Source organism: Panulirus ornatus, chromosome 19, assembly GCF_036320965.1.
Source record: "Panulirus ornatus isolate Po-2019 chromosome 19, ASM3632096v1, whole genome shotgun sequence".
Taxonomy (NCBI): Eukaryota; Metazoa; Arthropoda; class Malacostraca; order Decapoda; family Palinuridae; genus Panulirus; species Panulirus ornatus.
Window position 1 is genome coordinate 33,554,618 of NC_092242.1, and position 13,485 is coordinate 33,568,102.

The following is a 13,485-nucleotide window of genomic DNA, read 5'->3' on the forward strand; positions in this document are numbered from 1 at the left end:
CCGTTTACTACTACTCTCACCCAATGCCTCATCAGAGCTTTGACACGCTTCTTGACCCCTTATTTCATTACCTCTTTGACACCCTCGCCATTCATATCCTCCACCTTTCTCTGATAAAGATGTATTACCCTACGCAGCATTGAAGAGTCTGAATGCGTCAGGTGTATCAATCTAGAGTTCACCTTTTGTCTCCGGTGGAACTTGTTACAGCTGCACAGATACACTAGATCCGTTCAGTTGTCAGTTATGATATTTAGCTTGATGAAGTGATGAGTTACAGTATTTTCGTTGATGAGTGATCATGGCGTTGAGTAGTTCATGTTCTCAATGCTTTTCGTGTAATGAGATAGTTATGTAGATTTTGAGACCTGAGGTTGCTTTTGTTGTAAATGATACCCTGGTTGTTTGGGATTTGGTTGCGTAAGTATTGTGGTTGTTAAATTCTTGTAGTTATTAAGGTACTGTGGTTCATAAGATATGCTCATACTTAGCTGTTGTAGCTGTCAAAGTTTTCCAGTATTAGTGGTAATGGGCAGTCTTGGTTGTTAAAACATTTTAGTTGGAAGTCATCTCTGTGTGTTAGATATCGGGTTTGTGAGTTTTAGCCAAAGAATTTTGGTAGTCGTTAAGGAGAAGTGGTTAACTGACTGTGTTTTCTTGTGCCATGCATATCAACAGTCTCTTCATAATACACTTGTATCGAAGATTCCACCATTTATTTACTCCCAACCACTCAGCAGGCACTTAATTATTCTCAACCAATCATCAGGCAGTCACTTACTCCCAACTACTCAGCAGCCGCTTACTCAATCTAACCACCCAGCATGCACTTAATTGACTATTCTCACCAACTTGATGGCCACTTAAACAAAGTGGATGACTTGTCAAAATAACACATATTCATCTACCTACTGATTGCTGCCTAATGGTAATTACATGCCTAATCATTTGTGCGCACTTGATTATGCATGCATGTATGTATGGCAGTTCCTTCCCATCCACATATTCATCTACCTACTGATTTCTGCCTAATGGTAATTACATGCCTAATCATTTGTGCGCACTTGATTATGCTTGCATGTATATATGACAGTTCCATCCCATCCAACAAACAATTACGCGTCTGCCCACGGCTATCCACCCATCTCAACGACTTCCATACCTGACCAATCCCACCCACCAAACAACCGCTCACACAAGTAACGGCTCCTACCTAAATATCCCACCTATATATGTAGCCATTCCTAACCAATTAGCATCCATTAACACACCTAATCACTCGTTTCCGCCCCACATTGTTCCTTCCCTATTTGATTATCTGCATGTCCACCATCCTCTCCATCACCTCTCTCCCACGCAACTTGCCAGGTACAATCAACAAAATTTTGCTTCTGTAATATGAACGTACACATTATTGTTTCCCTCACCCTTATATAGTGACACTATTACAGGGATTCCTCCAATCCCTAAGCACCTCACCTAATCCATACATATACCGGAAATCCCAATTAACCAATCATCAACACTTGAGGGGCTTTACCGTACCTAATCTTACGCAAGGCATATATCACTTCTCTTTTCACCTTACCTCTTGCTTGTATTCTCTCACTTCGCATATCTCCACGTCCCAGCCAAATCTCATATGCCTCGCTGTTATCTGACACATTCAATTGTCCTTCATCATTGCCTATTACTGCTTCCCAATCACATCTTCTCGCTCATGCTTCCGTGTGTTCTTGTGTTCTTCATTTACTGTTTACCTCCTTACAAAACATTTTATTCTCCTAAGTTTGCTGATACCCTCTCGTCATTCATCCAGGTCTGTCTAAATATATATATGTATATACAATGAACAACTTGTACATAGAAAGGACGCGGAAAGCAAAATATTATGGAGGGGTTGGTGAATACATTTATCGAAAAAATATCATACTGTTTATAATCTATTGAAACTTTTTCATCAATATTTTAAATACAAAATAACATATTTCTGAAACAGATCTGTATCAATATTTACCTTTAGAAAATATCGAATTTTTTTTCCCTTTAAAAGCGCTCCGTAACAGATAGATAATTTTGCATATGCATATAAGTATGTGCATCTATTTTTGAGTCTGTAATGAGCGTTTTATCGACACATTATACCGAGGTGATGAGCTTTTCGATTTTTCACATATGATTAAGATGATTCTCACCCAGAAATAAGATTTAGCACAAGAAAATGACAACAAATACTGCTATTTCGAGAGTGAGTAATCATTCGATTTTCAACATCAGAAGCAACAGTTCGCCATACAAAGCAGTTATCACCTGAATTCCTGATTCTGAGGCTCAGACCCACACGACTAGTCGCCCTGTTTCCTTGCGCTACATCGCTAACGCGTGACACAGCGACAAAGTATGATAGATAAATTTTCTTTTTCTTTTTTTTTTCGTACTATTCGCCATTTCCCGCATTAGCGAGGTAGCGTTATGAACAGAGGACTGGGCCTTAGAGGGAATATCCTCACCTGGCCCCCTTCTCTGTTCCTTCTTTTGGAAAATTAAAAAAAAAAAAAAACGAGAGGGGAGGATTTCCAGCCACCCGCTCCCTCCCCTTTTAGTCGCCTTCTACGACACGCAGGGAATACGTGGGAAGTATTCTTTCTCCCCTATCCCCAGGGATACTGATAGATAAATAAATGATAAAAAATACATACATACATACATATATATATATATATATATATATATATATATATATATATATATATATATATATATATATATATATATATATATATATATATATATATATATATATATATATATATATATGGATTTGTATGCAGCATTTATGGATCTGGAGAAGGCATATGACAGAGTTGATAGAGATGCTCTGTGGAAGGTATTAAGAATATATGGTGTGGGAGGCAAGTCGTTAGAAGCAGTGAAAAGTTTTTATCGAGGATGTAAGGCATGTGTACGTGTAGGATGAGAGGAAAGTGATTGGTTCTCAGTGAATGTAGGTTTGCGGCAGGGGTCTGTGATGTCTCCATGGTTGTTTAATTTGTTTATGGATGGGGTTGTTAGGGAGGTGAATGCAAGAGTTTTGGAAAGAGGGGCAAGTATGAAGTCTGTTGTGGATGAGAGAGCTTGGGAAGTGAGTCAGTTGTTGTTCTTTGATGATACAGCGCTGGTGGCTGATTCATGTGAGAAACTGCAGAAGCTGGTGACTGAGTTTGGTAAAGTGTGTGAAAAAAGAAAGTTAAGTGTAAATGTGAATAAGAGCAAGGTTATTAGGTACAGTAGGGTTGAGGGTCAAGTCAATTGGGAGGTAAGTTTGAATGGAGAAAAACTGGAGGAAGTAAAGTGTTTTAGATATCTGGGAGTGGATCTGGCAGCGGATGGAACCATGGAAGCGGAAGTGGATCATAGGGTGGGGGAGGGGGCGAAAATCCTGGGAGCCTTGAAGAATGTGTGGAAGTCGAGAACATTATCTCGGAAAGCAAAAATGGGTATGTTTGAAGGAATAGTGGTTCCAACAATGTTGTATGGTTGCGAGGCGTGGGCTATGGATAGAGTTGTGCGCAGGAGGGTGGATGTGCTGGAAATGAGATGTTTGAGGACAATGTGTGGTGTGAGGTGGTCTGATCGAGTAAGTGACGTAAGGGTAAGAGAGATGTGTGGAAATAAAAAGAGCGTGGTTGAGAGAGCGGAAGAGGGTGTTTTGAAATGGCTTGGGCACATGGAGAGAATGAGTGAGGAAAGATTGGCCAAGAGGATATTTGTATCGGAGGTGAAGGGAACGAGGAGAAGTGGGAGACCAAATTGGAGGTGGAAAGATGGAGTGAAAAAGATTTTGTGTGATTGGGGCCTGAACATGCAGGAGGGTGAAAGGAGGGCAAGGAATAGAGTGAATTGGATCGATGTGGTATACCGGGGTTGACGTGCTGTCAGTGGATTGAATCAGGGCATGTGAAGCGTCTGGGGTAAACCATGGAAAGCTGTGTAGGTATGTATATTTGCGTGTGTGGACGTGTATGTATATACATGTGTATGGGGGTGGGTTGGGCCATTTCTTTCGTCTGTTTCCTTGCGCTACCTCGCAAACGCGGGAGACAGCGACAAAGCAAAAAAAAAAGAAAATATATATATATATATATATATATATATATATATATATATATATATATGTATATATATATATATATATATATATATATATATATATATATATATATATATATATATATATATATATATATATATATATATATATATATATATATATCATTTTTTTATTATCTTTTATACTTAGTCGCTGTCTCCCGAGTTAGCAACGTATCGCAAGGAACCAGACGAAAGAATGGCTGAACCCACCCACATACACATGTATACACATAAAAGCCCACACACGCACATATACATGCCTCTACATTTCAACGTACGCATACATATACATACACAGACATATACATATATACACATGTACATATACATGCTTGCTGCCTTCATCTATTCCCGTCTCCACCCCGCCACACATGAAAATAGCACCCCCCCTTCCTCCCCGGGCGCGCGAGGTAGCACTAGGAAAAAACAACAAAGGCCACATTCGTTTACACTCAATCTCTAGCTGTCATGTATGATGCACCGAAACCACAGCTCCCTTTTCCACATTCAGGTCTCACGAAACTTTCCATGCTTTATCCCAGACGCTTCACATGCCCTGGTTCAATCCATTGACAGCACGTCGACCCGGTATACCACGTCGTTCCAATTCACTCTATTCCTTGCACACCATTCACCCTCCTGCATGTTTAGGCCCCGACTACTCAAAATCTTTTTCACCCCGTCTTTCCGCCCCTAATTTGGTCTCCCACTTCCCTTCGTTCAATCTAACTCTGACACATTTATCCTCTTTGTCAATCTTTCCTCACTCATTCTCTCGATGTGACCAAACCATTTCAACACACCCTCTTCTGCTCTCTTTTATTACCACACATCTCTCTCACCCTTTCATTACTTACTCGATGAAACGACCTCACACCACAAACTGTCCTCAAACATTTCATTTCCAACACATCCACTCTCCGCACAACTCTGTCTATAGCCCATGCCTCGCAGCCATATAACATTGTTGGAACCGCTATTCCTTCAAATATACCCATTTTTGCTCTCCGAGATAACGTTCTCGCCTTCCACACACTTTTCAACGCTCCCAGAACTATCGCCCCTTCCCTCACCCTGTGACTCATTTCCTCTTCCATGGTTCCATCCGCTGCCAAATCCATCCCCAGATATCTAAAACACTTCACTTCCTCCAGTTTCCCCATTCAGATTTCCCTTCCAATTAGCTTGTCCCTCAACCCTATTGTACCTAATAACCTTGGTCTTATCCACATTTACTCTCTGCTTTCTTCTTTCACACACTACCAAACTCAGTCACCAACTTCTGCAGTTTCTCACCGGAATCAGCCACCAGTGCTGTATCATCAGCGAACCACTGACACATTTCCCAAGCCCTCTCATCCACAATAGACTGCATACTTGCACCTCTCTCCAAAACTCTTGCATTCACCTCCCTAACCATCCCATCTATATACAAATTAAACAACCATGGAGACATCACACACACCTGCCGTACACCGACATTCACTGGGAAACAATTACTTTCCTCTCTTCCTACTTGTACACATGTCTTACATCCTTGGTAAAAACATATATATATATATATATATATATATATATATATATATATATATATATATATATATATATATATATATATATATATATATATATATATATGTCTGTCTCGCGCATATCTTACAGACATTGGTGGTTTATTCGAGATTTTCTTTCTCTATTACTGTGAATCTTTCTAGAATAAGCTGGAATGTTATGAAAGACTGACCCAGTAGTTATTCGTAACATAAAGGAGGGAATAATGGTTGTAAGGCTGAGGGACAACCCCCCCCCCAATGGCCAGCTCTCCATGTCACTCACATTGTGTCTCGGGCAAAGCTTATCAGTCGTAACTTGCGAGGAAAACGCATGAACAAACACTTGACAAAGACCCGAGGACGTAGCCAAGCAAGACGTGATGGTTTTCATGTCAGGAATTTGTGATGTATGGCGCATTATCATGCAACACAGGGCTCTCCAGTCGACCCGCTAAATTTGGTGGCGGTGTGGCCGGGAAGCGGTCGGTGGGCGTCGCTAGCGTACGTGTCCCTAGCCTGGTACATAGGAGACCACGTTAAACGTGATAACACGAGACCTAATGGTCACTATCAAGATGATATGTCGGAGGACAATGATTGGAGTGCGTGGAAAAGTCTGATACCAGAAGACCTATTGGTCACTGTCGAGGTGATCTGTTGGGGACAGTTTTCGTACCCCATATCTTTAGTATCTTAATATATCTTAAAATACATACACACACACACACACACACACACACACACACACACACATATATATATACATATATATATATATATATATATATATATATATATATATATATACATATATATATATATATATATATATATATATATATTTATTTTTTTTTTTTTTTTATACTTTGTCGCTGTCTCCCGCGTTTGCGAGGTAGCACAAGGAAACAGACGAAAGAAATGGCCCAACCCCCTCCCCCATACACATGTATATACATACGTCCACACACGCAAATATACATACCTACACAGCTTTCCATGGTTTACCCCAGACGCTTCACATGCCTTGATTCAATCCACTGACAGCACGTCAACCCCGGTATACCACATCGCTCCAATTCACTCTATTCCTTGCCCTCCTTTCACCCTCCTGCATGTTCAGGCCCCGATCACACAAAATCTTTTTCACTCCATCTTTCCACCTCCAATTTGGTCTCCCTCTTCTCCTTGCTCCCTCCACCTCCGATACATATATCCTCTTGGTCAATCTTTCCTCACTCATCCTCTCCATGTGCCCAAACCACTTCAAAACACCCTCTTCTGCTCTCTCAACCACGCTCTTTTTATTTCCACACATCTCTCTTACCCTTACGTTACTCACTCGATCAAACCACCTCACACCACACATTGTCCTCAAACATCTCATTTCCAGCACATCCATCCTCCTGCGCACAACACTATCCATAGCCCACGCTCTCGCAACTATACAACATTGTTGGAACCACTATTCCTTCAAACATACTCATTTTTGCTTTCCGAGATAATGTTCTCGACTTCCACACATTCTTCAAGGCCCCCAGAATTTTCGCCCCCTCCCCCACCCTATGATCCACTTCCGCTTCCATGGTTCCATCCGCTGCCAGATCCACTCCCAGATATCTAAAACACTTCACTTCCTCCAGTTTTTCTCCCACACCATATATTCTTAATACCTTCCACAGAGCATCTCTATCAACTCTATCATATGCCTTCTCCAGATCCATAAGTGCTACATACAAATCCATTTGCTTTTCTAAGTATTTCTCACATACATTCTTCAAAGCAAACACCTGATCCACACATCCTCTACCACTTCTGAAACCACACTGCTCTTCCCCAATCTGATGCTCTGTACATGACTTCACCCTCTCAATCAATACCCTCCCATATAATTTACCAGGAATACTCAACAAACTTATACCTCTGTAATTTGAGCACTCACTCTTATCCCCTTTGCCTTTGTACAATGGCACTATGCACGCATTCCGCCAATCCTCAGGCACCTCACCATGAGTCATACATACATTAAATAACCTTACCAACCAGTCAACAATACAGTCACCCCCTTTTTTTATAAATTCCACTGCAATACCATCCAAACCTGCTGCCTTGCCGGCTTTCATCTTCCGCAAAGCTTTCACTACCTCTTCTCTGTTTACCAAATCATTTTCCCTAACCCTCTCACTTTGCACACCACCTCGACCAAAACACCCTATATCTGCCACTCTATCATCAAACATTCAACAAACCTTCAAAATACTCACTCCATCTCCTTCTCACATCACCACTACTTGTTATCACCTCCCCATTTGCGCCCTTCACTGAAGTTCCCATTTGCTCCCTTGTCTTACGCACTTTATTTACCTCCTTCCAGAACATCTTTTTATTCTCCCTAAAATTTAATGATACTCTCTCACCCCAACTCTCATTTGCACTTTTTTTCACCTCTTGCACCTTTCTCTTGACCTCCTGTCTCTTTCTTTTATACATCTCCCACTCAATTGCATTTTTTCCCTGCAAAAACCGTCCAAATGCCTCTCTCTTCTCTTTCACTAATACTCTTACTTCTTCATCCCACCACTCACTACCCTTTCTAATCAACCCACCTCCCACTCTTCTCATGCCACAAGCATCTTTTGCGCACTCCATCACTGATTCCCTAAATACATCCCATTCCTCCCCCACTCCCCTTGCTTCCATTGTTCTCACCTTTTTCCATTCTGTACTCAGTCTCTCCTGGTACTTCCTCACACAGGTCTCCTTCTCAAGCTCACTTACTCTCACCACCCTCTTCACCCCAACATTCACTCTTCTTTTCTGAAAACCCATACAAATCTTCACCTTAGCCTCCACAAGATAATGATCAGACATCCCTCCAGTTGCACCTCTCAGCACATTAACATCCAAAAGTCTCTCTTTCGCACGCCTGTCAATTAACACGTAATCCAATAACGCTCTCTGGCCATCTCTCCTACTTACATAAGTATACTTATGTATATCTCGCTTTTTAAACCAGGTATTCCCAATCATCAGACCTTTTTCAGCACATAAATCTACAAGCTCTTCACCATTTCCATTTAGAACACTGAACACCCCATGTATACCAATTATTCCCTCAACTGCCACATTACTCACCTTTGCATTCAAATCACCCATCACTATAACCCGCTCTCGTGCATCAAAACCACTAACACACTCATTCAGCTGCTCCCAAAACACTTGCCTCTCTTGATCTTTCTTCTCATGCCCAGGTGCATATGCACCAATAATCACCCACCTCTCTCCATCAACTTTCAGTTTTACCCATATTAATCGAGAATTTACTTTCTTACACTCTATCACATACTCCCACAACTCCTGTTTCAGGAGTATTGCTACTCCTTCCCTTGCTCTTGTCCTCTCACTAACCCCTGACTTTACTCCCCAGACATTCCCAAACCACTCTTCCCCTTTACCCTTGAGCTTCGTTTCACTCAGAGCCAAAACATTCAGGTTCCTTTCCTCAAACATACTACCTATCTCTCCTTTTTTCACATCTTGGTTACATCCACACACATTTAGGCACCCCACTCTGAGCCTTCGAGGAGGATGAGCACTCCCCGCGTGACTCCTTCTTCTGTTTCCCATTTTAGAAAGTTAATACAAGGAGGGGAGGATTTCTGGCCTCCCGCTCCCGTCCCCTCTAGTCGCTTTCTACGACACGCGAGGAATACGTGGGAAGTATTCTTTCACCCCTATCCCTAGGGATAATATACATATATATATACATATACACATACACACACACACACATACATACGCACATATACACACACACACACACCCACATATATATACATATGAAAAATGTAAGAAACAATTTAGAAAACTGAAACTTCTAGCTTGAAATGAATGAAAAAAAATGAATGTCACATAATGGTTCAACCTCTGGCTATGGAAAAAAGGAAATGTATAATTTATTTACACAAACGTCAATAGCAGTTCTCATCAATTTAACCACTGTATCAATAAGCTTCAATGTCTAAGCTACATTTTTTTCCAATTTCACTATTTTCCTTCACATTTTCAATTGTGTCTGAAGGTTCTACTTCAAGAGTGATTGTTTTTCCAGTAAGGGTCTTTACATCATGGTTACATCCACACACATTTAGGCACCCCACTCTGAGCCTTCGAGGAGGATGCTTTACTTGTGGTGCTGACTTCCCTTCGAGTCTGCCACAAGGAGGAGGTCAAATGGAATGGCAGCAACAACGTCGATGAGGAACCATATATGAAGTCTCTTCGTGGTGTACGCACACCTCCCTCTCCCTCCAGAGTTCACATTCTTCAAAATATATATATATATATTTTTTTTTCTTTTTTTTTGCTTTGTCGCTGTCTCCCGCGTTTGCGAGGTAGCGCAAGGAAACAGACGAAAGAAATGGCCCAACCCACCCCCATACACATGTATATACATACGTCCACACACGCATATATACATACCTACACAGCTTTCCATGGTTTACCCAAGACGCTTCACATGCCTTGATTCAATCCACTGACAGCACGTCAACCCCGGTATACCACATCGCTCCAATTCACTCTATTCCTTGCCCTCCTTTCACCCTCCTGCATGTTCAGGCCCCGATCACACAAAATCTTTTTCACTCCATCTTTCCACCTCCAATTTGGTCTCCCTCTTCTCCTCGTTCTCTCCACCTCCGATACATATATCCTCTTGGCCAATTTCCTCACTCATTCTCTCCATGTGACCAAACCATTTCAAAACACCCTCTTCTGCTCTCTCAACCACGCTCTTTTTATTTCCACACATCTCTCTTATATATTATCCCTAGGGATAGGGGAGAAAGAATACTTCCCACGTATTCCATGCGACTAAAAGGGAAGGGAGCGGGGGGCTGGAAATCCTCCCCTCTCGGTTTTTTTTTTAATTTTCCACAAGGAGGAACAGAGAAGGGGGCCAGTGAGGATATTTCCTCAAAGGTTCAGTCTCTGTTCTTAACGCTACCTCGCTAACGCGGGAAATGGCGAATAGTATGAAAGAAAAGAAAAGAAAAAAAAAAAAAATATATATATATATATATATATATATATATATATATATATATATATATATATATATATATATATATATATATATATATGTATATATATATATATATATATATATATATATATATATATATATATATATATATATATATATATATATATATATATATATATATATATATATATATATATATATATATATACATATATATATATATATATATATATATATATATATATATATATATATATATATATATATATATATATATATATATATGTATATATATATATATATATGATCCTTTCATGGGCAAATTCACTTCTTTTGGCGACATCAACATCACAGTTCACGGAAGTACATATCTCGGTCCCCTGCTACTTCATGGTGTACCGTTACCCGTTTGGCACTTACTTATGCAACGCTTCGTTTAACCTGGTCGATTCTATGCGGGAGATGAACTGGAAAGCAGACAGACAGAATAAGTCTGAGTACCATTTGGAGTACGACGGGGATCGTGATCTGTTAGACTACCACCTTGAGGACATCATGTCCATTTTCTACAAAACTCTCATCCATCCCCGCCATTCGTTCGAGACAGAGAAAGATAAAGTTTCAAAGAATGCTCTCAGGTGTAATACTATTTGCAAAATTGTTCTCATGTCTCTTTATCTTTCTCATAATACTGTACGAATTGTTTGGGGCTGGAGTCATTTAATTGAAAGATATCTATCATTCAACGATCGTAAGACTTGAACTAATGATTAACGAGAAAATTCATGATTAGAAAATCATTTTTGGTTTTCTCGGGAGTAAAATTCCCTCTCCCGATATCCAAACAGGTAACCAATATATATATATATATATATATATATATATATATATATATATATATATATATATATATATATATGATCCCTGGGGATAGGGGAGAAAGAATACTTCTCACGTATTCCCTGCGTGTCGTAGAAGTCGACTAAAAGGGGAGGGAGCAGGGGGCTGGAAATCCTCCCCTCTCATTAATTTCTTTTTTTTTTTTTAATTTTCCAAAAGAAGGAACAGAGAAGGGGGCCAGGTGAGGATATTCCCTCAAAGGCCCAGTTCTCTGTTCTTAACGCTACCTCGCTAACGCGGGAAATGGCGAACAGTTTGAAAGAAAGAAAAAGAAAGAATATATATATATATATATGTATATATATATATATATATATATATATATATATATATATATATATATATATATATATATATATATATATATATATATATATATATTCATTTATTATTCTACTTATTTTGCTTTGTCGCTGTCTCCCGCGTTAGCGAGGTAGCGCAAGGACAAGACGAAAGAATGGCCCAACCCACCCAAATACACATGTATATACATACACGTCCACGCACGCAAATATACATACCAATACATCCCAACGTATACATATATATATATATATATATATATATATATATATATATATATATATATATATATATATATATATATATATATATATATATATATATATATACACACACACAGACATATACATATATATACACATGTACATGATTCATACTGTCTGCCTTTAATCATTCCCATCGCCACCCCGCCATACATGATATAACAAACCCCTCCCCCCGCATGTGCGTGAGGTACCACTAGGAAAAGACAACAAAGGCCACATTCGTTCACACTCAATCTCTAGCTGTCATGTATAATACACCGAAACCACAGCTCCCTTTCCACATCCAGGCCCCACAGAACTTTCCATGGTTTACCCCAGACGCTTCACACGCCCTGGTTTAGCCCATTGACAGCACGTCGACCGCGGTATACCACATCGTTCCAATTCACTCTATTCCTTGCACGCCTTTCACCCTCCTGCATGTTCAGGCCCCGATCACTCAAAATCCTTTTCACTCCATCTTTCCACCTCCAATTTGGTCTCCCACTTCTCCTCGTTCCCTCCACCTCTGACACATATATTCTCTTGGTCAGTTTTTCCTCACTCATTCTCTCCATGTGACCAAACCATTCCAAAGCACCCTCTTCTGCTCTCTCAACCACACTCTTTTTAATACCACACATCTCTTACCCTATTATTACTTACTCGATCAAACCACCTCACAACACATATTGTCCTTAAACATCTCATTTCCAGCACATCCACCCTCCCACGCCTCGCAACCATATAACATTGATGGAACCACTATTCCTTCAAACATACCCATTTTTGCTTTCCAAGATAATGTTCTCGACTTCCACACATTCTTTAACACTCTCAGAACTTTCGCCCTTTCCCCTACCCTATGATTCACTTTCACTTCCATGGTTCCATCCGCTGCCAAATCCACTCCCAGATATCTAAAACACTTCACTTCCTCCAGTTTTTCTCCATTCAAACTTACCTCCGAATTGACTTGTCCCTCAACCCTACTGTACCAAATAACCCTGCTCTTATTCACATTTACTCTCAGCTTTCTTCTTTCATACACTTTACCAAACTCAGTTATCAGCTTCTGCAGTTTCTCACACGAATCAGCCACCAGCGCTGTATCATCAGCGAACACCAACTGACTCACTTACCAAGCTCTCTCATCCACAACAGCCTGCATACTAGGCCCTCTTTCCAAAACTCTTGCATTCACCTCCCTAACAACCCATCCATAAACAAAGTAAACAAACATGGAGACATCACACACCCCTGCCGCACACCAACATTCACTGAGAAC